The 27,615-nt window shown below is 45.0% G+C and overlaps 1 protein-coding gene and 1 pseudogene across 2 annotated transcripts in view; one reads left to right on the forward strand and one right to left on the reverse strand.

The window, feature by feature from the left end:
* TMEM263 (transmembrane protein 263) overlaps positions 1 to 27,615 on the forward strand; it is a 122,468-nt gene that overhangs the window by 78,729 nt on the left and 16,124 nt on the right. The window lies entirely within an intron of this gene.
* LOC146855052 (Nuclear RNase P) lies at positions 19,605 to 19,690 on the reverse strand (annotated as a pseudogene).

The raw sequence follows: 27,615 nt of genomic DNA on the forward strand, positions 1-27,615 counted from the left end.
ACAGAAGATGTTTGGTTCACTTATATTAGTGTATCATATGTGGTAGGGGTTACAACAAGATTTGTGCTTGTCGCAGAAAATTATTTTACTGCTTTTGAATCCGTCGAATGTTCAATACTTTGAGGATGAGCACAGCAAAATAGTTTGAATTTTTGCCAGTTCTCAAAAATCTTGTGGTTTTCTAAAAGAGTTTTAATCATTGTGTGCAGTGCTGAACCTAGTCATGGTATCGACAATATAGAAAACAAGCATTGGCATAGCCAAAAGGTCTCGCTTTTGGGACCTTATAAGTATTTAGTTAAGCAGCACAATATCCTTGGTGCAACAACACCAACTGTTGCATGGCTAAACACTTATAAGGTCCCAAAGGCGAGACCTATTGGCTATACCAGTGCTTGTTATCTTTGATCTGTGGTTCGTAGTACTGGAAGAATAATTACCATGACACAGGTGTGTGACAGTGGCCAAGGGTTGCACAAGTAGCCAAAAAAACTGTGACAGACAGAAAGAGAAAGTATGTAAATGGTAAAGAAAACATAAGTCAGAGCAAATAAAGTGAGAGAGTGTGAAGGAAGGAGTAAACAGTGCAAATAAGAAGAGAAAGATGGAAAATGGAGCAGAACGGAAAAAGGCTCAAAAGAAGAAAGATGGAAAGAAAGAAAAAAAGGACGAAGGAAGAAAATGGAAGTAACAAATAAAACGGAAAATGGAAGCAGAAAAAATAAGGAGAGCTGGAAAATAGAATGAAATAATGGAAAGAAGAAATGGGAGACAAAAGTAAGGGCAAAGGAAGGGAAAAAGAGGAAGTATTAAATTGAAGGAATACAAAAAAGGATAGAATCAAGGGGGGAGGAAGGATAAGGGGATGATAAGAACAGAAGGAACAAGAAAATAATGAATTACAAAAAGGATGGAAGAAGGAAATTAAATGACATTTAATATAACCAAAGTCAGAAAGATGAATACAATGAGATGGAAGGAAAGAAGTATGGACAGACCGAAAGATAGATTAAAGAGGAATGGGAAAAAAATACAAATTAAACTCTGGTCATCTAACGATGCGGGTAATGGTGGGAGGTCCCAGTGAAGGCATTTGCCTCTCCAGAGGCTTGGCTTAGATACACGGCAATCCAAAGCATGTTGATGCAAAAAGCAACCACAAGAAAGCATCCATAGGGGCTTCATGCAAATACCCCAAGACTCCTTATGGCAGGCCCCCCGGGACAAAAACATACTGTGCCTTGTTATTCCCAAGGGCAGTTGGAAGCCTGAGCAATTGGGGGCATGCCTGGTAATGCCTCTCTCTGTGCAAGGGCTCTTTTTCTAGTCTGTGGGGTCCAGATGGGAAGTAAACCCCCAAAAGGTTCAGCACTGGTTGTTGTATATGCCTGGTCCTCATTGGCTAATCAGGCAGTCAACCAGCTGAGGTCAGCTGTTTACTGTCTGACCTTGGATCGCCTCTTATTTTATCAAATGAACTTGCAACACAACTTTTCCCAGACAAACTGGTCAATGCTCTGTGAATCATATTCCACTAACAGTAGTTATTAGAAGATATTCGTGTGTTAGTAGCACGTCCCAGCTGCCGCCATTGTAACCAGATACAGAGGCAACATGATCTGCAGGCTACAAAGTGGTACAGTAGTAACCTAAAACTGTGAAGACTACACAACCGGGCATGCTGGGGGCTGACCTTTCTTACGACCCGGAAGTTGTTTTAAGTCCGCACTATTCCTACATAAATTATATACAGGGACCTAAGACTTCCACCTGTATATGGTCAACTTGTAGCATATAGCATTTTTTACAAGAACAATAGACTCGAGATCAGACAAAAACAAAGTACCAGAAAGTAAGTTTTAATTAACTGATCAATAAAGTATCATTCATTCATTCACATTGCTCCATGAATACTGCATAGCTCTGATGCACGATTTCGCACTTTATGTACTTTTGAGGGCGCTTGATCTCTAAACTTTTTTTATTCATTGTATGTCATATTTATGTATGGTTATGGTTTTTAATGAATCGAATGTATTTTTATTGTTACACTTTTATGGATGCAACATGTATTCAAATAAAGTTATATTGACTAATTGACGGGTCACTCATGGCAATGATGGCTGAGGCACAGGTGGGAAGGGCAAGCATACAGTCTCTCAACTTTAGTACCCCTGCACTGGAGTGATTGGAGAGACATTGTGTAATGCTGCCAGACCTAGAAAGATTTTGTAATATGCACCCGAGCATGCAGGCAGGGAATTTTCAGAAGAATAACTCACACTTTCTGACTTGGCACGCCTGCTGGCCAAAGGAGCGTTTCTTTCTGCGAATTGCAATTTTACTTTTAAAACTAAGTATGGGCTCAAAAATCCCAGCATGCAAAGTGGCGCCGGCTAAACAACGAGGAATTGCAAAATGTGTCGTACATAACAATGGCCGCTCTGCAGCTGTGATTATGACCCTTTATGGGTGCACGCACACATTAGAGTGCTCCCTATTTACCGAATTCTAAAAGTGCGAGTGAGACTGCTTGAGGAAAGATCATTAAATTAAGCTTTTCCTAATGAAGGCCTCTACACCATCTCCCCTTGTGCAGTATACAGACCTTGTTCCAAGCTTTAGATACTTCTGACTGGATTTAGGACTGCCATAGGCTTGGCACACAGCAGACCCGGACTCACTGTGTTTAAATGGTCTACAAACTCTTGACTATCCTGCTTAGGCAATCTGCCCTGTACATAGAGATGTATAATATTGTTACTTTCTACAGCTTTACACCCTCAAATTGTATACTAGCTCATAAAGACACCTTCCACTGTATTCCTAAAACCCTGCATGAAAAAGTTACTTTGAATCACAACTCTTGATTACACTCCTTTCTTTTTTCTTTGACCGTCTTGCATTCCTCCTCTTTCTGAGTACATCCTTCTGTCTCATTCCTATTTGCCTTAATCTTTAGTATTGGTTTTCTCCAAATGGTTCACCCCTCACTTCATAGTTAACAATCTTTGAAACCCCTGTTTCTATAACCTAACAATACTTTTGTATTTATTTCTTTATTGGCATTTCGATAAACAAACAACAAAAACATAGAAGCCAGATACTTCTCGTCAGAACATACATCAGCTTTGTATGAGTAATGTCACATGTCTCTATGCAAACAAAAAATCCATCTGTTTTACTGATGACTAGGAATCGCAGATAAAGAGGCATATTACATTGTATATCTAAGTAATGGTTGGAATGTACTTTAGCGGAAAGAAAATACAGGACTGTAATTGAATCTGATACTTGAGTAAGGAAGGGGCCCACTCCTATCCACTGTAGTAAACTCAGCTTTGTTATAATATACACATGTGTTTAAAACATACAGACACTAGTCATCCCCAGGCGTGGGTGTGTAAGACTACTAGTTAGCAGGTGTTTCCATGGTGTCTGTGACGTCCTGTTGACGCGTACAGGCCCACTCCAAGAAAAGACTTTATATATCTCTTGGCCGGGAGGCCGATGGCATTAGCACCCAGAAAGGTAAAGTTGTGTATGGCTGAATGTCACGTCCCGAATCCAGTCTTTCATAGAGGAGATTCCCCTCCCACCCCACTGCATGGCAACCCTCCGCTTGACTAGCAACTATAGCATAGCATGTAACTTCCTGGTACCTTTAGGTGATATCGTGTATAGTGTCGAAAATCATAACCCAGAAAGTGACCAATTGAGGGCAGTCCCACGCCATGTGCAGAAACGCGGCGGTGAGTAGCCACATCTCTATCATCTGTGGATCGCCCTAATCCCCATACGGTGCAGCTGAGAGGGAGTCCTATAGAACCTATGTAAAATGAATTAGGCGAAGTTTATACTTGGGGGACAGTGCCGTTAGTTGCTTTTAACAGAACCCCCACTGGTCCTCAGATAACGGAGTGGGCAAGTCTGCGTTCCAGGCTTGAAAAGCTTTGGATAACCTAACAATACCTAGTCTCCACTAGTTTAATTCATCACACCAACCATTTGCATGAACCAACTTTGCCCCAATTTATGATCACACGTAACTCCTAATAATATATTCCATCACAAAAAACTGGAGTAAATGCTTGGAATGTTTGTTTTCTTCCCTGGAGTACTTTAGCAATCGCAATAACCACCGGACTAACCTTGGGGTCCGGTGTAGCATATGGCATATCAGTACCTCGCCTGGAAAACTAAGCACTATATGAATGCAGTTGCAGTACATTGCAGTCCTGTTCTGTGTAGAAATTATCAAGCTGCAAGGGATGCTCTTTGTGAAAAATGTACTGGCAAATTCCCAATCAATATTTTCACTTGTCCTAAAAGTAGCTGGGTGGGGTGGGGATAGGAGTGTTCTTGGAAGAATAATTCTTACTAGTGTTGACTTTAAAACGGTAAGCATATCCAGTGGCACATTTATGTACCACATACTTAGTGTCTAAACACAATCTCTTGTTGGGTATGTACTTTTTGACAACAAAACGGCCCTTAAATATGGCCAGAGACTCATCCATAGCTTACATTTTGACCTGAAGCATAGATCTCTTTGAAATGATCTACGTAATAATCAAGACTAAGCTGAATCTTGAGACTCTCACAATTGGGGTTCTCTTGTGGCAATGCAGTTGCATTACCAACAAATGCAGCATTGGTAGAAGAAGCAAACCATGACCTCTGCAAAAGGCTACTGAAAAATAGCAGTATACCTTCGTGATTAGTAGACCAATAAGGAGACATGGTTGTCTTCTGTATTAATCCCATCAAAAAAAGTTAGACAAGAGAACTGTTTCTTCTCTTGAAGATTTTGGTAGTCCACTGGGTAGCTGAAGCATGTGGGTTCAAGTGTGGCACTGTGATCCCTCAAATAGTCAGCACATAAGATGTGTTAATCATGTATATCTTCCCAAAACACTGAAGTTGAAAGAAATTGGTTGGCAAAAGTTCTGTGTCTACTTTGCCTCCTTCCACATCGCTAAAGGGCAGCAAAACCGTTTCATCGTGTAAGTGTCATTTTGTCTTCGTTCTGTGCATCTCTGGCCACTCGCTCGGTTAGTTGGAACCGCAGACCTATATTGGATACAATGTATAGGTTGAGGGGTTATTTTTGAGTCTTGTGTTCTCAGCTTACAAAGTAAGATTTCAAAACTTCCTTTTTAATGTACTGTGAAAATAGGCAGGTAGCAAAATGTACATCTTCCTTGTTGGAGGGGATTTGTTTTATTAAGCATCATTGTTTGCACTTGCAAGCAATAATGGCTGTTAATTATGGGCCTGGGCTACAGGCAATGTCTTGTAATGACTGGTATTTAAAATGAATTATTACCCTGCAGGTAAGAGAATTAAACCCATTAACTAACCCCACCCCCTTAAAAATAGAGAAAAGCAGGTGCTGTCTCATCGGGGGTGCCGCTTTGGCATACGGTAGCTGTGTTTAAAAACGGCTCCGAGCACTAGCTTCCCGTCCATTGAAGCTGCTTTTGCACAACTGTCTTTGGGCTTTCCCTTAAAGTAAGGTGTGAAGCAATCGACCACAGAAAAGTAGAAAACATTAAACACTACGTGTATTTTTTATTTTTCACTTTGTGTGGCTATTCGGCTTACATTCCCCATCACCAAAACAACGGTGAAGCCAGAATTTCCACGTCATCAGCCGTCAGCAGCTGTTGTGGTGATGTAGCTGACTGCAGCAATTAGTGGTGCAGATTTTGCTAGCACTTGCCCTTTTGCTGTTGTTGAGGGGCAGGGTGCAGCACACCAGCGAGACTGAGCTGTCCACCACAGAATCCTCCTTCTGCAAGGCCTATAATGGTAGATCCAGCTTTCAAATGAAGCATTTTCATTTGCTGGCTTGATTCAAACTATCAAGCAGCAACAGGTGAACTGTGAAATGCTGACAAAGGTGTCTGCCAGTGTCACTCGAGCGATATTTCAGTCCATTATTTTTATGCCCATTGCATCAATTCAGGCACCTAAGCAATCCTATGCAAATAACAATTGTTTCTGTTCTACTCAAAGTGGTGCTGTTGCTTTTCTTGTGTGTCCCTTCTGCTTTGTTTTTCCACAGAAATCTGGCGCCTATTACAAGTTTAGTGCTTGTGACTTCATGTGCATTTTTATTTCCACTCAAATCTGATCTTCCTTTAATATGCCTAACGCCACAGATTCAGGAGGACTTGGAACTGGGGGGAGGGGGGGGGGAATGGGGGGGGGAGAGAGTGGGGGGGGAGAGAGAGGGAGGGGCATTGCTGGGAAAGGGTTACAAAGGCACGTAAAACAGCCTCGCATTGTTGCAGCATCACATCACGTTGGTTCAATCAGTCAATATGAGAAAAGGTAATAATTCCAACTTCCTACTTACCCCCACCCCTTCCCAGTCCTAGGCACCCTACTGCTTGCGTACTCATGGAGAACAGAAGCTGGAACAACATCCTCATATCCCAGCCGGACCCCTGCATAATTCTAGTGAAAAGGGTATCTTCTATCATTCTGATACTAGAACTACTATCCGTATTGCATCTAGGCCTCCTATTAACTCATCAGGGGAAAAAGATCAAGTGCCTGGAGACAAGATGTCCATGCCAAAGCTGGATGTCCACTGATCTGCATTCCAGTAGAGCTTTCCAGACAGCGTTAAACTTAGTGTCAAATATTACCACATGCCTTTCCATGGCCTAAACATTCCAACTTTATGTATACCGTAGTGAAAGAAGGGAGCCTTCCTCTTTTTCCACTGCATGTTGCTCCTAGACACTGCAATATCAGGGTATGTTTTGTTCTAGACATCCACCCTTCTTTGGCTCATAATCCTAACTGTACTGTTCCAGAGTCTGCGGGTGTAAAGATGTACCAACCACCTCTCAAGCAGGGTCGTATTGGAAAGACGGGCAGTCAGGCATTGGCCAATGGGCTGGACCTAAGTGTCACAGTTTTTAGGTCAAGCGTGAGCCAACGCGTAAGCGCTGCTCTGCAAAGAGCTGTGGTAGTTCAGTACAGAGAGCAGCTTCGCCCACTCCCCCGCCCTTATTTTTCATTGGCGTCTGTGTTTCCTTTGTAAATGCTGGCTTCTGATTCATTATGAGGCTTGTTAGTCCCTCCTTAGTATAGCCATGTAATTTGTATCCTCCCATGGCTACTGACCCCTTTACTTGGTTGTTACACAGGACATGTACTATTTTCTTTTATTAAGTTTCTCCATTAGGCGGAGGACGTGCTTGGCTTACATTTAGCGGCCACGTCTGCTTTCACTTTTGAAACAGCCTGGATTCCCTTTGTCGTGCCTTCTCCCCCCCCCCCCCTCCCTTCCCCCCTCCACCCTCCCTTCCGTTGTCCGTGCCTTATTTTCCCCTTCCCACCCTCCCTATTGTTCTCTGTGCCTTCTCCTCTCCTCCCCCCACATTTAGCGGCCACGTCTGCTTTCACTTTTGAAACAGCCTGGCCTCCCGTTGTCCTTGCCTTCTCCTGCCCTCCCTACCGATGTCTGTGCTGTCTCCCTCAACCACCCTCCCTCCCGTTGTCCGTGATGCCAAGTTGCCAACCATTTACAATGCAATATGTCTTGCGTAAATTGGAGACCTATTGCATTGCAAATGCTGGTTTACAACAGAGGCATGGAGCTGGGGAAAGAGTGTAGACAAAATGCACTGCACACGTGTGTTTGCTCTGCCCACTACGAGGACCTCACCCCGCCCCTTTGATATATACAGAAAGATTTGCTTCCGCACTCGGTGAGACGATAAGCTATTACCATTCAATCACCGTTAGCATGTTCGGGTGTCTGGTAGCCGGAATACTGGTGAGAGACTGGGGAAATCAGGGTTGGAGGACGGGGTTTCTATACCCAACGGTGATGAGCGCTGACTTCACGACCAACTCGGACACCTAGTTACCGACTGCACAGCAGCACAGGCACGATGAGAAACACTAACTGGGCAAACATCACACTTTTTTTTTAGGAGGGTGACTTTTTGACAGTTGTTTCACAAACAGCTGTGGGCTTGCTGGGAGCTGTAGTTTCACTTTCCTATTAAACATGTTACCGTACAAGTCGCAGCGTGCTTAATCCAGTGGAGTGAACACTATAACTAGGTAACTAATCGGCATCCATGGTATAAATCATGTGGGAGTTTTCAGATAATCAGCCATTGACTGACTCGACACAGAAACAAGGGCAAGCACTAATGGGCCTGAAAGGCACATCAGGCCAAACACTGAATGGCGAAATGTTAGCTACACTAACAAGTGACAACAGATCAAGCTCATACTGCACTGGCACAAAACACCTGAGCAAACGCTGATCAGCACGTCAAGTTAATTGACACAAAGAGGCACTATGACAAACATTGCTCCACCAACCCAGAGCTACATCTGTAAAACTAGAGTCTTCCGTAACACAAATAGAAAACTGCTGGAGCAATGATTGCACTAACACAAAGGGACACCAGGGCGAGCCCCGACACTACACCAAAACATGACACTCCGGGGCAATTGCAGACAGTCCAACATGGAGGGATACCTAGGCATGCATCTCCTACCTCAGTGCATGTCTGTAGATATTTATGGATGACACTATTTAGCTGCAAATACTGGTCATAGTACCAGACGATGCCGTACTGCAGAGTTCTAGTGATGGTTATATAGAACAGTGATGGAGGTTATTGGTGAAGGAATGGACACTGTAATGCCTAAACTTGCACAACTCTGGAGATTCGAAGCAAAAAAAGCTAGGGGTGGGGGGGGGGGGGATTCTCATCATGAGTCAGCTGAGAATGTACTTCAGAATTGGGCTTAAGGGTAGACTTCTCGAGAGGTGGCTTGAACTCTGAAGTTTACCCGGAGCAGTTGTGCCAATTGAGTTTTAGTAGTCCAAAGGGTTTGAACATAGAATGGCCATGGGCTAGCTCAGGGATTGAAAGGCAGATGAGCTCGTGCTATAACAGGACAAGTACTGACTTCAACCAATCTGAGAGATACGAATACAAGCACTTCTTGCTCCAAAATAGACACTAGTGTTGACGCTAGCTGACAAACCAAAACATTATAACACAGAGGGGCAGTGTGATAAATACTGGCATTCGACCAAACGGCGAAATTCGCCAGAGCACAGGGAGGAAGGCAGCAAGGTATGGTGAAGTGGCAGTCTCCAATTCACAAGTATGCAACAAAAAGAGGACAACCTCTGATTGCATCAACGCACTGAAGCCCCAGCGTAAGCACACACCAGACAGGCACAGGGAGACGGCGCAACCAGCTTCACCATTGTTTCAACTTAGCGTTGCCATCATAAGCACTGTATATCCACAACTGAGAAATACCACGGCAATCGGTGATATGGTAAAAGCATAGAAACACAAATACAAGTATCAGTTGCAATATGGAGTGAGACACTGATACAATCACTGACTGCCCTGATATAACGTCAAACGCTGGCAAGCACTGGTGGTACTAGTGCAGACATAGCAGATTAACCATCACATGAACAAACGCACATATACTAGAACCAGAACCGACAACACCAACATAGGGACACCATGACAAGCCTCGACTGCTTGTGCGGACTGTAGTTAGAGCAGTCTTGGGCCTCAGGGCAGTGTCTGTGGTAGGTGTTGTGATTTAACACTGGTGTCCTGGTACAAGAGCTGCTATTTTTTTAAACCTATATTTAATGGGTTTGTCAAACAAGTGAATTGCGTCAATACAAGTGCCTCTGGGGGGTGGGGGGGCGGGGTGTCAGGCATTATTTCAATTAATACAAAGCATCGTTTGTATCCATTAGACAGCAATGCGTAGTTGACAAAATTCATTCATTAAAATGAAAGCAAGCAAGTTACTCGATAGGTATATCCATGATATAGTCATCACATTGATGGATTACAGGGTGACTGGCGGTTACACAGCTGCCAAAACAGTTTGCGGATGAAACCTAATTATTGAGAATTTAAGGTATTACCAGAACGTGCCATCAATGTAAAATGTACTCGATACCTGAGACTACACTTTACGGAGTTTGTCATCAGACGTCGCTGGTAACTTCAACAGCCTGGTATTGCAGGTTCGCCAAATTGCCTAGCTTTGTAACTGAAATGCCTTCAATAGCATCCGACAAACAAAATAAAAAGGGACAAGTTGAGCATGTATTGTACAAAACCTGTTGATTGGAAAGTTAAGATGCATTTATTTACCATTTGACTACTGTTTTGCAGCTTGAGTACAGTGGGTGGCATGTGCAGGTATAAATACAAAATGTATCTGATAATAGCAGCATTTATTGACCATTTCTGGGTGGTTTAATTAAGAAAAGTGCTGCCCTCCCACCCCAGACCCTGTGAGCCAACACAATCGTTGGCTTTGCTGTTGCCCACTTCCCCACCCACGGTTTCCCTTCCCCCACCCCTGAACCCAGGGATGCCACTATGCCCTTGTACCATCGAGAGTAAGAAACATTCCTTTAAATGACATTTGCAATTAAATTTAAATATCTCTTACTACCCCTGACGAGGCATTGTAGCGCTTTGATGTTTTATGATTGAGGAGGTGCACTTGAAGAGCAGGTGGACAGACTGATAGTGTGGCATTTCACACAGAACAGGGCCCCATGTTTTCGAGCAGAGCGCAGGGCCCAGGACATCTGCTCACATTGCCAATGCCTAGCGCCTCCCCTGGCTAAAAGAGGCAGACAGAAAGGTGGGCGAAAGGAAGAAGTATGGGTAGCGATAGGGAGAAGATGGAGGATGGAGAGGGCAAGAGCAGAGAAGAAAAACCTTAGATGGGTGGAGAGCAAGCAGTGAATGGTGAAAAGAAGGAAGATGACATATGGTGGGGGGAGCAAGTGAATGAGCTACTTGTAACTGTGCCTACACCAAAGTGCTTCTTGGCCCTAGCAGTGAAAGAGGAAAGCTAGGAGGAGGGCGCATATCTCGGTTTTTTTCCTTAGGAACAAGCCCAGGATGCATAGTGACTTGTTCACTTAGTTCCGCTGTGGTTCAGCAGTCTTTGTTTCTGCTTCAGGTGTAGGTGGCAACTAACAATCCTGGAACTCCTAGAGGAAGGGCCGATTCTGTAAGAGAGTCCCCTGGTGGGCCTATGATTCACAACAGTGATGGTGTGGGAATGGAAGAACGCACTAGAGGAGTGTCCGGATGCGGCTGTCCCATGATCCTGTATGTTAGCCTGATGCCAGAAGACTTGGACAGTCTGTGGGGCAATGCTCCACCGGGTTGACACTGCTGTTTACCTGTCTCTTGGAGCTTTACTGTATCAATGGACTCGTTACCTGTGTGTAACTGTCAGAGCCTGTGAATACGGACTTCTCTGCAATAAAGTGAATTGTGCTCCATTTTCAAGTTTTTACTTTACAGCAAAGGAGAAATGTATTAAATTAATCTGTCAACGTGCACATAATTGCCTTGTTGCGCCCATTTTGATGTTTCACACATGTTATTTCAATGTCACACCACACCTAATTAAGCTAAAACCTGGGAGCCATGTGTCATTGACAACTGGTGACGTTAATGTTTGTGTCTGATGCACTGAAACTAAGGAATGACAAAAGCATTCTCCTTAAATATATGTATATTTCCCTTGACTATTTCAACATTCTAACAGTGTCTTAGTCTTAAGTTTCAATGCCAGTCCTACATCAATATCGAGGTTTTTCTAATGGCAACAGAATATTGTTAGATGGGGTTTAATGAAGCGCTTCAGTAGCTCTTGATTAATGAAACGCTATGAAAGTGTTAACAGCATGGAGAAACAAATGATTACGCGAAACGATTTTTTATAATCTCTTAAAAATTGTAAATGAGCGTGATGTGTTTTTTTAGTTTTTTATATGAATTTGCCCTGGCAGGCGCTTGTGAAACTCTATCCGCGACCAAGCTTTTAAGTAAGTAAAAGATGCCCGGCCACAGTTTAGTGAACCAATGTATCATTTCGATGTATTTGTGCAAAGACTTTATAAATAAAGGATTAAACAGCAGGGATCTGAGGCTTTGACTTTAGACAAAAACTCTTTCGTACACCATTCTTTGACACCCTAAAAGCGTACAGACTGACTAGTAAGTGCGCCACGACTGAAATCGTTTTTTGGGTGAATGATTGTAACTTCCTCTTTTTCCAATCTTGCCAACATTTCAGTGAACCTAAAGACTACACCTTATGCAGGAAGTGTATCCGGCTTTGTAGTTCTGGCCAGGAAGAATGCAACAGAGTGGTACTATAGGAAAGGAATTACAATAATTAAACCCTGGGGTAGGCCGGATATTGAGGCATGGCAAGTAAAGCAAGTCTATCTGCTTGGCCTTGCTTCTGCCTGCCCTGTTGGGTTCCCTCCGCGTGCTCGAGAGTCTGCACGAAGGACGACGATGCAGCTCCAGGTATCTTGTTGCTGCTCTGGCAGAGAGCAATGCTGTGCTGGACTGGACTGGACGTACACAAACACCGTGCCCCCGCCCACATCCCTTTACCAGGTCATGAGGAGGCTAGAAGGTTGTTGGCAGCTGTTATAGAGCGGGAGCACAGGCCTGTTTGCCTATCTCGCTGAGATGCCGTCTGCCGACATGTCTGTGCAGCATCCATTGAGTCGACTACAGCTGGGCCGCTTCACTGCCTCCTGTATGGACAGGGAGCTGTGTGGAATGTGATGTGCATGTAGTGTGATTCACCTTGGGTTTGAATGGTGAGCACAACATGGGGATTCTAATCTGTGTTGCCTTTGTCAGCACTTAAGCGGCTTAAAAAAACTAGACGTGTGTTGTGATCCAGAAGGCAGCGCACGGTCTCGCTAGAACCCAGAGCCTAAGCAGCACTTGTGTAACTCCGCAAGCATGGCCTGCTTACAAACGCAACTCATGACCTGCGGCGAATCAAATAAGCTTTTTTCCGTATCACTGTAAACCATGTGCGCAAATATCTTTCTCTTTATCTGCAGGTTGACTCGCTGAGCTCTCCTTCTCGAATCAACGCAAAACAAGCGGCGCGGCTAACTTTGCCCTCCGCCTTGGGAAGCCGATTGCGAAAATATAAATAAAGTGAGCGCAGTGTCCCTAGCGGGCGCCGCACTCATTAAAGTAATAAGTCACGAAAAAATGTCACGGGGTGGGGACAGGAAACTAACGTGACCAAGCTTCTGATAAGAAGCTTGGTTGCCATGACAATAGAAAGCTATTTTCACAAGATGGCGTTCGACTGTCCACAGTCCGACGGACACGCGCATGCTGTTTGCTATGGAGAAATGGCAACAGCAGCCATGTTTGTCCATGCAGACGCGTGCATGAAAGCCCTCGGCAGAATAGATTCCGATAGGTACTTGCAATAGCGAGAGCAGCGCATGCGCTGCTTTCGCCAGGCGAGACCTAATAAAAACCTCTGTTACGAGATTTATTCGATATCCGAGAGTGGTGTATTGTGTCTATTACTGCAGGTCTCCTCCCAGCACATGAGATGTTTTCACATGAGTAACAAATGGGAGCACTGTCAAACTTATATATACTCTGTGAACGTTTTCCAAGATCTTTTCCATCTCATAAATGGACCATACCTTTCCCCAACATTAATTAATTGTATGGGCTATTGGTTGTTCACCATCTGAGCTAAGGCTAATCTAACTTCCTGGAGGAAGTGTAAGACTAGTTTTCCAATCTAGATGTCCAGGGAGTATATGTTCTCTCCTGGGTTTCCTCATAACCGCGTTAATGAAATGTCCATTACTGAACTAAAGTGGGATAACATTTCACGCTTTTATGGCTGGACATGGGCACTAGACCATCACTTTCGTAGGAATGTGCCCCTCTCCACACCCTTTATATCATATGTCTGACTCTCCAAACATTGCCTTCATGCCTCCAAGGTGAGAAACGCCATCTAGTTAAGATTTTAGGCATTTATTTAGCCGCACTTTTTTGTCCAAATTGTGGCCCAAGTGTTCTCTGCTATTTCTATCCGTAGCTCCTTTCCTAGTTCAGTGCCTAATAGTGTTTGTATTGCAGTTTGAGTTTTTGAATATATTGCTATAACCACATGATGCCATTGCAATATAATGTATTGCTAAACATGGTCTCTCTGTGATGTATATCCCTACTCGTTAGTTACCAAACTTCCCTACTGATAATTCAGTGGAGCATTTGGGACAGTCTGTATTCGTCTCTGCGAGCCAGGCCTTATTTTTTTTTTTCCTTGATTGTCCCCTTGATGGGTCTTAATCAAAAAAAGTCGCTAACGAATGGTGACTGAGCTTTGCTCCAACTAAGGAAATCCGGGGCAGTTAACCTTGGCAGGAAATCTAGGGTGTAAAGCACTGGGGACGGATGGTGGAACCTCTTTTCCTCCGTATTTGTTGCCAGTACTCTAATAGCTTTGATGCAGTCTGAAGAAAAGTATAGGCCCTGATCCTAGAACTTGGAGGTCGCCACAACAAATATTACAATGGGATTTTGAATTAAGCCTGCTCTACTTCAAGAATCCAAGGCTTTTCATTTGGGTTATAGTTCCAGTCTAAAGCTCGGCGATTTGATCTTACTGGTTATAGGGTGTTATGTCGGGGAATGCCAAGTCCTTTTCTGCTGTGGCCTGATTCAGTGTCGTTTTCAAAACTCTTGGTTCCATGACTTGCCAACCAATGCTTGATATTTCTTTTCGGATTTGAAGTATGGTCGCCTTGGGGAAATAAAGGGCCCGTGTCTGGGCCATATATAATAATTGAGGTAGGAAGTTCATTTTTAAGCTAGTTTATACTTCTGAACCAAGAAAGTTCTAGCTTCTCTCAACGATGCATGTCCTTATATAGCATTTGGAGAAGAGGAGGATTGCTGTTTTTTTTTAATTGGCTTTTGTGGTGGATGGGGGGTTAACCCACAAGTATGGGGTGGGGGTCACTTTTCCGTGTAAAGCCTGCCTGTAGCACATATTAATGGGCTGTTCGACGGGGGTCCACAACTCTAGTGCCCTATAATCTAGAATAGTTAATTTTAACCACAGAAACCTCTGCAAACTGGCCCAGCTCATTTTGCAAGGCTTTTACGTGATGCCTAATGATCCAGTATTGGTTATAAAGCCAAGGATATTGTATGCAAACAGCTCTAGTTTGTGCTCGACATTCCCCACCTTTATACCCTTGCAACTCCGGTTGCAGAAGATTTGTTGTATGCGAGGCTCCATTGTGAGCGCAAACATCAAGAGTGAGCGTGGACACCCCTGTCATGTTCCTTTTGTTGTTGGAAGATTAGTAGCGTATTCCCCATTTATTTTCATCTTCGTGAAAGGCCTTCATCATGAGATTGTAGGAAAATGTTTGTTTGTCCTGTTCGAATTGTATCTAGCGCTTTCATCAGGTAAGACCATTACAACAGGTCTGGCATTTACGCAAGTTTAAGCTATTGGCATTGTAAATGACAATGTCTTTAATTTATGTTTTAAAAAACAAAACAAAAAAGGCATTGTTATTTAGAATGCCGATAGCTCAAACTCGCGTACTTGCGAGGCCTATTGTATTGCAAATGCTTGTTTTTGAAGCCCTGTCACCTGGCCCACGAAACCTTGCAATCTTCGACAGTCCCCCAGCCAGGCCCCTGTATTGTAAGGCAGGTTGACTGTCAGGGCAGGGACTTGCATCACTAGCCTGCTGTCACAGACATCAGCTTAGCCCCTGGAGGTCTGCATGCACCCAAAAGCAGTGTTCCTTCTCCCCTGCTGGGCTGTTAAAGGCATGCCGGGAGGAGTAAAGCAGCCTCCCTGGGTGGTTCAGTGTCGGGTGATAACGGCCGATGGCCCATCTTCACCTCAGCCCCCATGGCCCCCCACCTCCTAGGCCTGCCCAAAAGCTTTGTTCTTTGCTTCCTTCCACCTCTGCCAGGTCATAGCCCCGAGGCTATTGTGGGCTGTGGAGTTTGAGTATGATGTGGCTTGAGGCCTCCCTGGGGGCTAGTTGTTCCTCTGGCTGTAGGGTAATTTTCACCTCGCCCCTAGGGTTCGATCCAGCCCAAAATCACGGTCTCTTCCCTGTCCCCTCCCCCACTGGGCCATCACATCATGTTCAGGCCTTGGCGGACGAGGAGGGAGACCGTATTCAGGGGCTTTGCTGGAGACCAGGTGTTTTCATCTCAGCCCCAGTGTCTTTCTGCGTTGAGTGTAAGGTGGTTGGGGGGGGAGGGGGGAGACGGGAGACGGGGGTTTGCATAGGCCTTGACCAGAGCTTGGAACTCTGGAACTATGTTGGAGTCCCAGCTTTAGCTCAACATCCTGCGATTCTGGGCAAATCACTTGATGCCTTGAGGCTGAAAAATAACGAATTTGATCTCCTCTAAGGCAGCTGGTGCTCATGTAGATGGATCAATGCCCTTGGGAGCAGTTCACACTATATAAAACTATAATAAAACATTTAAAAAGATAACCAGCCATTGTTCACGTTTTAAAATGTTGCAAACGCTAGAGCATAATAATTGAAGACGAATCTTTATATATGATAAATACCTTATTCCTTTTTAACATGGCGTTTATGCCTTTAACTTTACGATCAGTCACGGGTCACAAAGATACCTTTAGAAATCAATATAAAGTGCATTTGCCTTACGTTTACTGTTTAAAATACATACTGATAAGGGGAAAAAATACTGGATTCGGGTGATTTGTGTCATTTTTGTACAGGACAGGATATTAAAATACCCATCAGATCAGGTGTTGTAGCTCTGGCTCAATAAGCTATAAAATGTTAAAATTACCAAACATTTCTATAAACATGTACCCAATGAGACTAAACCAATTGGTGTTTAATGAAAGATCCGGGAATGTGTGCCACTTTTATATATATTTTTTTTTTGGAGTGCCCGGGGCGAATTGTGATCCCAATCCGACCCTGCTCTCACGTATAGTGGTGGTTGACATTCCTCAGTCTAAAATGTTTTGAGATTTGAGCAAGACCACCAGATATGCAAAGTGTCGCACCTCTGACCACGTTCTCTCCCAGCACCTAGAGCAGGTGCGAGAAACAGATGATTAACTCTTTCAGGAGTGTAGTAACAGTTATCAGGTGCACAACGCCCATAGGTCTTAAAAGGCTTCAGCCCCCTCCTCCCCCATCGTGTGTGTCAGCCCGGGCTGAGACAGCTACCCGGACACACACAGACCGATCTTGAGCTGCTGTAGCCTGGCGCCTGTCTTATTGCAGCCGCACCAGAGTACTTCACAGATCTTTAAAAGACCATTTACTTGTTAACAAGGCTTTGTTGTTTTTTCATCCCTTCTTAGAACCCCTGCATCTCCACTGCTGGACGAATTACCCCCTGCCCATACAGGAGTCCGAGATAGCAGGCCGGCAATTCAAATAGAAATCATCACTTCCAATTAATGGAGTGTGTTGCCCGCTGGAAAAAGGGTACTGGCCACTCTGGGAGACCACTGATACGTCAGGTTCAATATTTTGGTCTCCCAGCCATTTGGATTTATCCGATGTTTGTTTTATTTTGTTATACCTTTTGTAAAACTTTGAGAAATAAATTGTTCTAAAAAATCGTTAATTGCCATAATTGTTTACCAGCACCAAACACCAAGAGGCTTTAGAGCTATTTGCATAGTAAAATACGTTAACCAAACCAGAGGGTGAATTGAAACGCCATAGAATGGAAAGCAGGTACATTGAGATCAGGGAAAACTAGAGATGAGGACATGGTTGGAGTGAAATGGATAATAGGAGGTATCGGAGAGGAAGAGGAAGTGCGAGAGAGGGACTAAGATAGATAACGTAGGTAGGCATTAGATGGAAGTGGGTAGGGTGCAGAGAAGGAGAGTACAGAGAACACAAGGAGTGGTAGCATTAGCAGAGGGAGGGGGCTGATGGGATGAAGGGATAACTAAAGGGGAGTAGAGAGTAGGTTTAAAGTCAGAAGAAGGGCTAGTGGACGAAGAGGGAGAAAAAAGGGAGTGAGAGGGTAGGTAAGCACTGAGATGGAAGTAGGAGGGTAATGAGAAGGTGAAAGAGATGGAAGGATGGAAGAGGGGAGACCAGAAGGTGCAGGCCACATGTCAAGAGGTAGGCAGGAGTAGATTCAGAAAGAGAAGGGGAGGGTAAAGGTAGGGAGCGTAACCGAAGCGGCAGTAATGGGATGCAGAAGGAAGTAGAGGGGAGAGCAACGGTAGGGGCCGTATAAAGAGGAGGTAGTGGGATGGGTTGAATTCAGATGAAGTAGAGGGGGGGAGAGAAGAGTACTGGGGCCGAGTGCAGCTGCAGAGGAGGTAGTGGGAAGGTGTCGAGTGAGAGAAATGATGGAGCATGGAGGAGGGAGAAGGGTAGGAAGTAGTTCTTGGCACTTGTAAAAGAGCAGAATGCAGTCAGTCAGAGAAGGCAGCCAATGGCTTAAAAGAGCTGCCCTATCACCCTGTGGTGTATCTTGTAGTGGACAGAAAAAATGTTAATGATGCAACATACCAATAGATAAGAGTGGTGGCTGAAAACCCCTGCCGCTGCGAGAAAAAAATTGTGTAGTTTATTATAACAGAATGGGTACCCCCGTAGGCAGGTGTACTTGGCACGTGTACTTGGCTCATTTATGGAAACTCTTTTTTATGAAATACTTAAAGCAGGAAACTGATCTTTAGTAGTGCGCAGAAAAGCTAGTATTTAGTCGGAATGAGCACAACGGGAACACAGTTTAATTAAAGAGACCAGGATGACAAAAACGCTTATGGGTGTGGCCTTTTTTCCATAAAACTGATAGCACACAGCCTTTCTCGCACATGCCAACATCACACTTTCTCTTAATCACATACACAGTTCTGCCTTCCACACATTGCTCTTAACGCACACAAATAGTCGTGAGGATTGTTTCAGGGGGTGGGTTGGTAGTAGTGATGCTGATAGTGCTACTGATGGCAATGTTGGTGGCGATATTAGTGGTGCTAAATTCTAGAATTCATAACGGTGGTAACTATTGAAGGTGCTGTTATCCTGTGTGAAAGTGATGGTAATAGTGCTTTTGGAAATTGGAACAAAAAGAGGTGCTGATTATCTCGCATGTTAATAGAGATGGAAGCGAGAATGCTGGTGGTGGTAGTGATAAAGGTAGTGGTGGAGTAAGTCCTCTTTTTACATTAGAATTTATAATATAACTACTTCACTACCGAATGCTGGAGCAGGTCTAAAGCGCACATATTCGAACTCTTTTATTAAAGACATCCATCACGAAAAAGGTAAATAATATACAAACCATACATTTACTGCAGCGTTTGTGGGCGAACGTGCTAATTTAAAAGAATAACTGCTTCGATGTTTTATAAACGTTGATCTAAAATGCTCATAACATTATTTTTGTTTGTTTTTAAAACATTTAAAGAAACGGCATTTGTCATGAGCAATGGCAATAGCTCTAACTTTAACAATGCCGAGACCGATTGCATTTGCACCCACACAGAGCCACACACACAAAGCCACCCACACAGAGCCACCTACACAGAGATATTCACATAGAGCAACCCACACACAAATAGAGCCACCTACACACACACACTGTTACCCACACACAGACAGAGCCACCCACGCATAGAGCCACCTACAAAAAAAGCCACCCACACAGAGCTACACACAGAGGCACACACATACACACACACACACACAGAGCCACCCACACTTACAGACCTTCCCCAAGGTTCATGAGTGACATACGCACTCTGCACGTGACCTCAGTGATGAGCTTACTCCGCTTCATACCTATACGTCTCCCACTGCTTTATATATGGCTCCATTACATGCACTTGGGAACTGAGGGTGGATTATATAATTTTAATTAAGAGTGATTGAGTGGAAATATAAAGACAGAATACTAAGGGTGTGAAATACAATTCTAAAATGCACACTACCAATTCGCCAATAGCCAGGTTTCAAAATCAAAACAGATAATAGCTCGGGACTCCTAATATGTAAATCATGCTCTGACGTTTGGCCTGTCACTTGTTCCTAACCGCACACCCAATCATGGACCACACTATGGATCGGCCATGTTGGAAAGGTTCGATTTTAGAGGAGCCAATTGCTTCCAGCGCACTGTGTCTTCTGTAAAGCAAAAGTACAACTTTCCGAAAATAACATGAAACCGTGAACCAGAACAGAGTGAGAATGCACACTCAGTCAGTTACCAAGGTAAGATCGTATCAAGAATTTTACCTTCCTCCAAGGAATACAAAACTACACGTTTTGTAGATGTGACTTCAAGTGTTATTACACCGTTTGCAGATAACAACATTATAATATCTTTTGCTCGCTCTATTCTTTCCCCTTACTTATTGGAGCCTGCCGCTCTAGCCGCTGCGTCGTATTAAGCTAGTCCTTCTTCAATGTCAGTCATACACGCTGTTTCTGTATATAACTCACCCGGTTGAGAAAGGAGGTACGGGAGCTCAATTTTAGTGCACAAAACAGCGTTCCACCGCCGCTCAGCGGTGACCTGGCGGCCAGCACCAGATACGGGGCCGTTCTTCTGCCAAGAACGCGCACGTCAATGTCACCAGCCCAAGCTCCATACACTGACGCATGCGTGCTGGCGACTCGCTGAGAGTCGTGTATGTTGCACTGCGCAGGCGCTAGATTTGTTCGGGTGAGATCGCTGAATATTAGTGTTTTAATGCTTGTGGAAGCACGACGATTGCAGTCTGTCTAGAGTTAAAACCTAATGGATAAGTAGTCTTTCGTAAAACCTGCCAATTTAGAACAAAAAATCGTAGTTCATTTTTTTGTTGTTGATCTTTTGTGGGCCAGGGTTTGGTTGGAGGGCGTGTAGAAAGTGAGCCGAGGGTGGGTTTGTTATGGGCAAGTTTCTACAGCACCAAGTTAACCTCACCCTTTACACCCCTGGGGCTTGTTTAAATCGCCGTATTCGTGTTTGGTCAAATAATATAACATCTTTGGATTGCCGCTAATGAAGCTGCTTGCATTCTTTGCCGGACAAGAAAGCACTTTAACAACGATGCGGCCAACTTCTGGGGGGGTTTGAGGAGGAAACCAAGACAAGAGGGAACAAGCACACCACTGCCGTTCTCCGAGGCAGAGCAGAAATGCCTCGGAGAAAGGCAGCGGCATTTTCGGATTCGGGGGCGTGTTTGTCTTTTCTCTCCTCCAGCCATTGGCTGGAGGAGATAATTAGACTTCTTGCAAAAAACACGCCCCCCGATCCGAAAAGGACGGGGCCTAATCGGAATGACTGACCTCTTCTCCAATGGCTGGCCAGCATTCAAGAGGCCAGCCAATGGAGAACTGGGGAGAAGAGGGGGGGGTTCAAGCCCCTCTTCTCCAAGTCATGAAATCTCGCAAGCGAGACTGCGCAAGCGCAGCCTTCGCTAGCCGAGACCTAAAAAACCAATCCTGTAACAACGCAGTACCAGACTAAAGCCTTGGTTAACTGTTCTGTAGACTAAGAGTAGCGCATTGTATACGAAAGTGCTAGAGTAGCTAAAGATAATTGCGTGTCCACACTCCTTTGAACAAAATATTCTGTATTATCCCGTAGTATTTGTTCGTATTAATTGCCACAATCTAGGGACTAACTCCATTTGGTTCATTAGCAAGCACGCATAGGCAGGCGGCTGTTTAAAAAAAAAAAAAAAGTGCAGAAAGAAATATTCCATTAAAATAAGCCAGGAATCTCACATTTGTTTTAAAAAGAAAGATTTAATACATACTAACAGAACAATATAATCCAGTATAAAATCACACGATTCCCAGTGTTTAAAATGCGCAGCTTTCAAGCTTAATTCTGTGTCTAGATTGTATTGATAATGTAATTTAAATGATGGCGTTAGGTGAGGAACAAGGCAGTTTTCCAAGTACCGGAAGGGCACGAGGGCCAGAATGGAGTCCATTAATTAAGTATTACGAAAGGCATATAGAAGTGAAATGCCGATCTTCCAACATAAAAAGAACCATAATTATATTCACATAGATTTATGAAGCTTTACAATGGTGATAGTTGAGCCCTTTGTTTGTAATGAAGAAATAAGGCAGATAATCTGCAGTAACTGACGTGAGCAGTTGGGCTGGGGTTCTGAGATTTAAAAGCGGCCAAGTCTGCCATGAGCCAAGAAAGGAAAAGGTTAAATGGCGACTTGACCAATGTTAGGATGGCGGGACAAAGAAGCTTCCGGGACTGCAGTGAGCCTTAGAGAGGGTAGGTTTACAAAGTGACCTCAAAGCACTCCACTGCTACAATTTAGCTAACAATTTGCACGTGAATCTGAAAAAACCCAAAGTCATTGTATTTGGCAAATATCCGCACCAAAAAAACAAACTCACTGGCAGCTGGGGGACCTCCTAATAACGACCGCCCCAGCCTACAATTACCTTGGAGTGTGGCTATCGGAAAGGGCCAATTTAGCCGCCCACCTGAGGCATCTTAAAATTAAAGGCTCCACAGTCCTTCATCTACTAAAGCGTCTCGGCAATTGCCTACCAAGCCCAACAGCTGAGCCCATGCAGATAGTATTAAGACCAAAATTGATCCCAGCCCTTAATTATTGCCACATGGCCTTCCCTGGTGCTCGTCACAACTTTTAAACGAATTCTCAGATTAAGGCCTACAAGACAACTTTACTTGCTCCTCGGCAGGGCAGAAGATCATGATTGGGGCTGGAATTGGGCCTTTGGAGGCCTTACCTTGCAGGACAGGGGGACCTAATAAAGTACTATTTCAGTGTCTTGCAGGCCAGAGTCTTCACTCCAATACCACCTGAGAGCAATTGTTGAAGAAGCAGGTTCCCAATTACAACTGGCAGCAGCAATAAGCCCTTTGAAGATAAGGTCAGACAGCCTGCATATGCAAGACATCCCATTCTCAGCCTGGAAAAAGTTGGGAGTCTCCAGCACATTCCACTGACAGGCACTGGACAAATCATATAGCCCAGGAAAGACAGCCATGTTTTCAACTTGCGCACTCTGCCCAGGCCCACAAGAAAAATCTCTATATGAGGCCCTTTGCCAACAAAATTCTCTATATGAGGCCATTTGCCCTGATTGTTGCCAAGTTCGACCCCCACCTGGGCTAATCAGTCAATCAGGCGGGGATTCTTTAAGCGTGCTACTCACTTGTGAGGGTCTCAGGCGCGGGGGGGGGGGGGTGGAGATGTGAGCAGCTTCGGTCAGTTGAAGAGCCTGGTCTTAAGGGTCTTCCTGAAGATGTGCAGGGTAAGGGCTCGTCTGATGTTGATCGGTAGCTCGTTCCAGGTCTTGCCCATCATGTAGGAGAAGGTTCTGCCGCCTGTTCTTGCTCTGCGGATGCTCTGGGTTCGGCGAGGTCGGCTGATCGGAGGTTCCTCTTGGGTATGTGAAAGGGGATTCTGTCGTTGAGGTATTGGGGGCCGGTGTTGTGGAGGCATTCGTAGGAGTGGGTGAGTATCTTGAAGGTTGCTCTCTTCTCGACGGGGAGCCAGTGGAGGTTGCGTAGGTGTTGGGTGATGTGTTAATGTCGCGGTATGCCGAGGACTAGTCTGGCTGCGGTGTGGTTTATGGTCTGGAGCTTGGCGAGCAGAGATATGTTGATTCCGGTGTAGTCTACTGGATACGAGTGTGTGGGTGATGGTCTTCCTTGATTTGGGGGGATCCATTTGAAGGTCTTTCGTAGGAAGTGGAGGGTGTTGAAGCAGGTGGAGGCAACTGCTTTGACCTGTCGTGCCATGGAGAGGGAGGAGTCGAGCACGATGCCAAGGTTTCGGGCGTGGTCCATGGGGGCTGGGAGACTGCCGAGGGTGGTGGGCCACCAGGTGTTGTCCTATGCAGAGGAGGAGGGTCCGAGGACTCCTGTCTTTTCTGAGTTGAGCTTCAAGCAGCTGCTGCTCATCCAGGATGCAACGTCCTTCATTTCTTCATGGAAGTTGAGTCTGGTGGTGATTGGGTCTTTGGTGAGGGAGAGGATGAGCTGGGTGTCGTCGGCATAGAATACTATGCTGAGTCTGTGCTGTCTGACGATTGCGGTGAGGGGTGCGGGGCATGTAGATGTTGAAGAGCACGGGCCTGAGCGATGATCCTTGGGGTACTCTGCAGTTGATTTCAGCAGGTTTGTAGAGGAAGGGTGGCAGTCTGATTCTTTGCATTCTGCTGGTGAGGAAGGAGCAGAGCCAGTTGAGGGCGTTTCCCTCTATGCCTGCGTCATGGAGTCTGGGGCGAGTGTGAGGTGGGAAACTGTGTCGAAGGCTGCAGAGAGGTTGAGTAGAATCAGGGCTGCGGTGTGGACTTGGTCGAGGACCATGCATATGTCATCTGTGGCGGCGAGTAGAGCAGTCTCTGTGCTGTGGTTGCTGCGGAATCCAGATTGGGAGGGGTCGAGAATGAAGTTTTCTTCAATTAATTTAGTTAGTTGGATGTTGACGGTCTTCTCGGTGACCTTTGCCATGAAGGGTAGGCGGAAGATGGGTTACTCTAGTATTGGAACTTTCATAGATTCCCATAGCTTGTATCATTCCCCGTCATCGGAATGGGAGTCTCTGTAAACAAAATAACATAGCAATAGGTACAAAAGAGAAAGAAAATGCCTAGGCCTCATTCCCTTTTGTAGCATATCCACCTCTTTTTTGCAAAAGAGACCAAAGTAAAGCAACAGCCAATCAGATTAGCCTCACCCCATTGAACCTTCCTGAGAGAGCCTCAGATTTTCTACCGCACGTTGTGCTAAGGGGGTCTCCTTTGAGCTCTGCTCACTTCAACTCTAGTTGACTACTTTTTCAGCATTTTTTTCTTCAGAATTGTATGGTATTTCATCTGGAAATGTCTGACAAGGCGAAGAAAGCCCTTTTCAAGGCTTGTTCCATCTGTGGCAAGAAGAGGCTGTATGTGGAGGACAGGCATAAGGACTGCATTTATTGCCTGTAACCTGATCTCAAGGCAGCGGACTGCAAGATCTGCTGCACCTTCTCTACAAAGACCCTCCGGGACCGTGAGGGTTGCCTCCTCACTTGGCTCCAGAAGCTGAAGTCTAGGAAGGAAACTGTCAAGTGACAGTGAGGACTCCTCATCTGGCACCTCATCTAGAAGGTCAGTGAAAAGGGGTAGGGCTTCCCCTTAACCATCCTCAGAACGTCCTATTAAGGCCTCAAAAAAGACCCCCGTGAGTCTGAGAGCCGGAGTGCTAGCAAATCTCCTCACCATGATGCAAAGGAGAGGGAAAGACTATCTTCAGCTGCAGCAGTGGTGGAGTCTGCTAAAGCTTTTAAAAAGCCCTCTTCTCTGACATCTGAGAAGTCAGAGAAAGAATCCAGATCGTCGACGACTCTGCAGAAGACTCCTTTGAGGAAAATTTGAAAATCCCAGGTGAAAAAAGTTGCACCGTCGACGATACCTTCTAACCACATATCGAAGTCAGTGTCGATCGGAGCGTCGACGACGGTTACAACGACGAGTGTGTCAATGATCGTAGCGGCGACGATGTTGTCGTCAAAGAGAGCAACTACGACGACTGCAAGAGTGTCGACTGTCTCGTCGACGGCAGTGTCGACGACGCCCATCTCTTCGTCGACGATTCAACCGTCGACTGTGCATTTTCAGTCGACCTCGCCGACTATGGTTTCTCTTACAACCCCATCGCCACCGTCGACGACATCTTCGTCGACGGAGAGGATCACTATTTTCTTAAGGAGGATAACACCTGATATGACTTCTCCAAGGAGGGTTACCCCCTTGCCTATCGCACTGTTCCTCGAGGAAGAAGAGGACTCTTACGGGGATGATCGGGATTCTTTTGGCTATGCCCATAGCCCCTCACAATTATTGGTAAAATGCCAAGACACTGATTCTGAGGGCGAATACATTTATGAGTTTCTCATACCAGCAATCCTATCGTCGTCGGGAAGGCGCAGGCCACAAGATGGTTTCAGTCCCTTCTTTCCTCCTGGCAGGTCTCCAGGACATGTTGCAGGATTATAGGAAGAGGTTTTCTCAAGCCACTCCTCCTTCTTCGACTTTTTCTGTGGTACATGCTGTGCCTACACCATCAGCTTCTGCAGTGGTTTCTCCGGGAGAACCATCCCAGATGGTTTCACAGCCGCAGGTATCCAGCCCAGGTATACCTCCAGTGGTCCAAGATGTTTGTGTGCAGTGGGGGCCCAAACAGCAGGGCACTCAAGGAGTTTTTGCACTAGGCACACCGCACTTTAAACTTTGATTCTTGACCCTTGAATCTGGTTGGTCTAAAGCCAACCGTGCTTAAAACCTCATCTGCCCATCATTTTAGCCATGTTTTAATATACGTGGTACCAATTAATTTGCACTCCCGTTTAAAATATCACTATTTCCCTGGCTGTAACATTAATGATTTTATTTTATGTAATGGTCTATACATGTAATTAATTTAATTAATCGAACATGAATAAATTAATTCATTCAGTGGATGAAGAGGGCTGACCGGAAGCTACTGTACATATTTATATCATGTACACCATAGGTTTGGTATATATTTATGAATACATTTTCTTGAAATGATATCTGAAAGATGGTGAGAGCGGTCTGATAGGCCAAATAAAAAAAAAAAAAAGTTAGACGGTTTTGCTAAGCTTATGAAACTAAATGATCCAGCACTCTTATTGTAGTCGTGCATAAGCACAGTATAATTACATCAAGGATTTTTTCATTCATTAGTATTTTATAACTGCATAGTTAAACGCGACCTCAATTTGGCAGGTAGATTTCAATTCCTTTATTCGCGGTCTAAAAAGTGCCGAGCACTGAATTAAAGTCCCCTCCCAGCAGCCAAGGAATATCAGCCCAGGGTGCAAGCGTACGTGTAAGGTGGCATAGAAAGGTTGGCTGTTCTATATTTGGGGCATATATGGACCCTATAAGAATAGACTGTCCATTTAGACTGCCTCCTACAAGGACATTTCTGCCACCCGGATCTGTCGCCACCTTGTCTGCTACAAAAGGAGTTCAAGCCCTTATCCATATTAGCGACCCTCTTGCTTGTGTGGAAAAATTGGTACTGAACACCTGCCCTCACAACGTCTACGGAGTTTAGTGGCCTCAAGCTGCGTAATGTACATCTCCTGTAGTAACGCTACAATAGCGGCCCTGCGCCTCCGATACGAATATATGGAGTATCGCCTTACTGGGGTGTGAATGACTCACGTTCCATGTAATTACATTAGTATGTGCCATTTGCAGTTGTGTGTCCTGGCGCTGTGCCCTGCTTGCCATTGGCTTGCTGACCCCTTAGTAATAGAATTGTGTAAACGCGTCAGCCCTAGGTAGTGTGTGCTTCAGTGCGGACTGCGTGAGATGTGAAAGGGAATAAACAGTAAAACTTGAAGAACATTATCGGAGAGGAACCCCAACGAGGGTCCTCCCAAACTTTGTTGTTGATCTATCCTGCTTAAAAAAAAAACCTTAGTTCAAGATGGGGTTGATATTGTGCGGTGGTGGTGGTTTTGTTGCGCCCTTGTGGTTTCTCTCTGATACAGTCCCTTGCAGAGGACAGCAGGTTTCGGCAAGATCTTTATGCGTCTCTGATGTTGTGGCATAGTGGCGCAGATTTGTGATCACAAGGCGATGCGCGGCTCCGCCTGGCTGTTTTGCTGCGTCTGGGCTGACGGTACATTTAAGGGGGGTGCGCCCTGTAGTTGCGTGTATTAGATGATGTCAGATGTCTGCGGTGTTGC

This window comes from Triturus cristatus, chromosome 4_1, assembly GCF_964204655.1.
Source record: "Triturus cristatus chromosome 4_1, aTriCri1.1, whole genome shotgun sequence".
Classification (NCBI taxonomy): domain Eukaryota; kingdom Metazoa; phylum Chordata; class Amphibia; order Caudata; family Salamandridae; genus Triturus; species Triturus cristatus.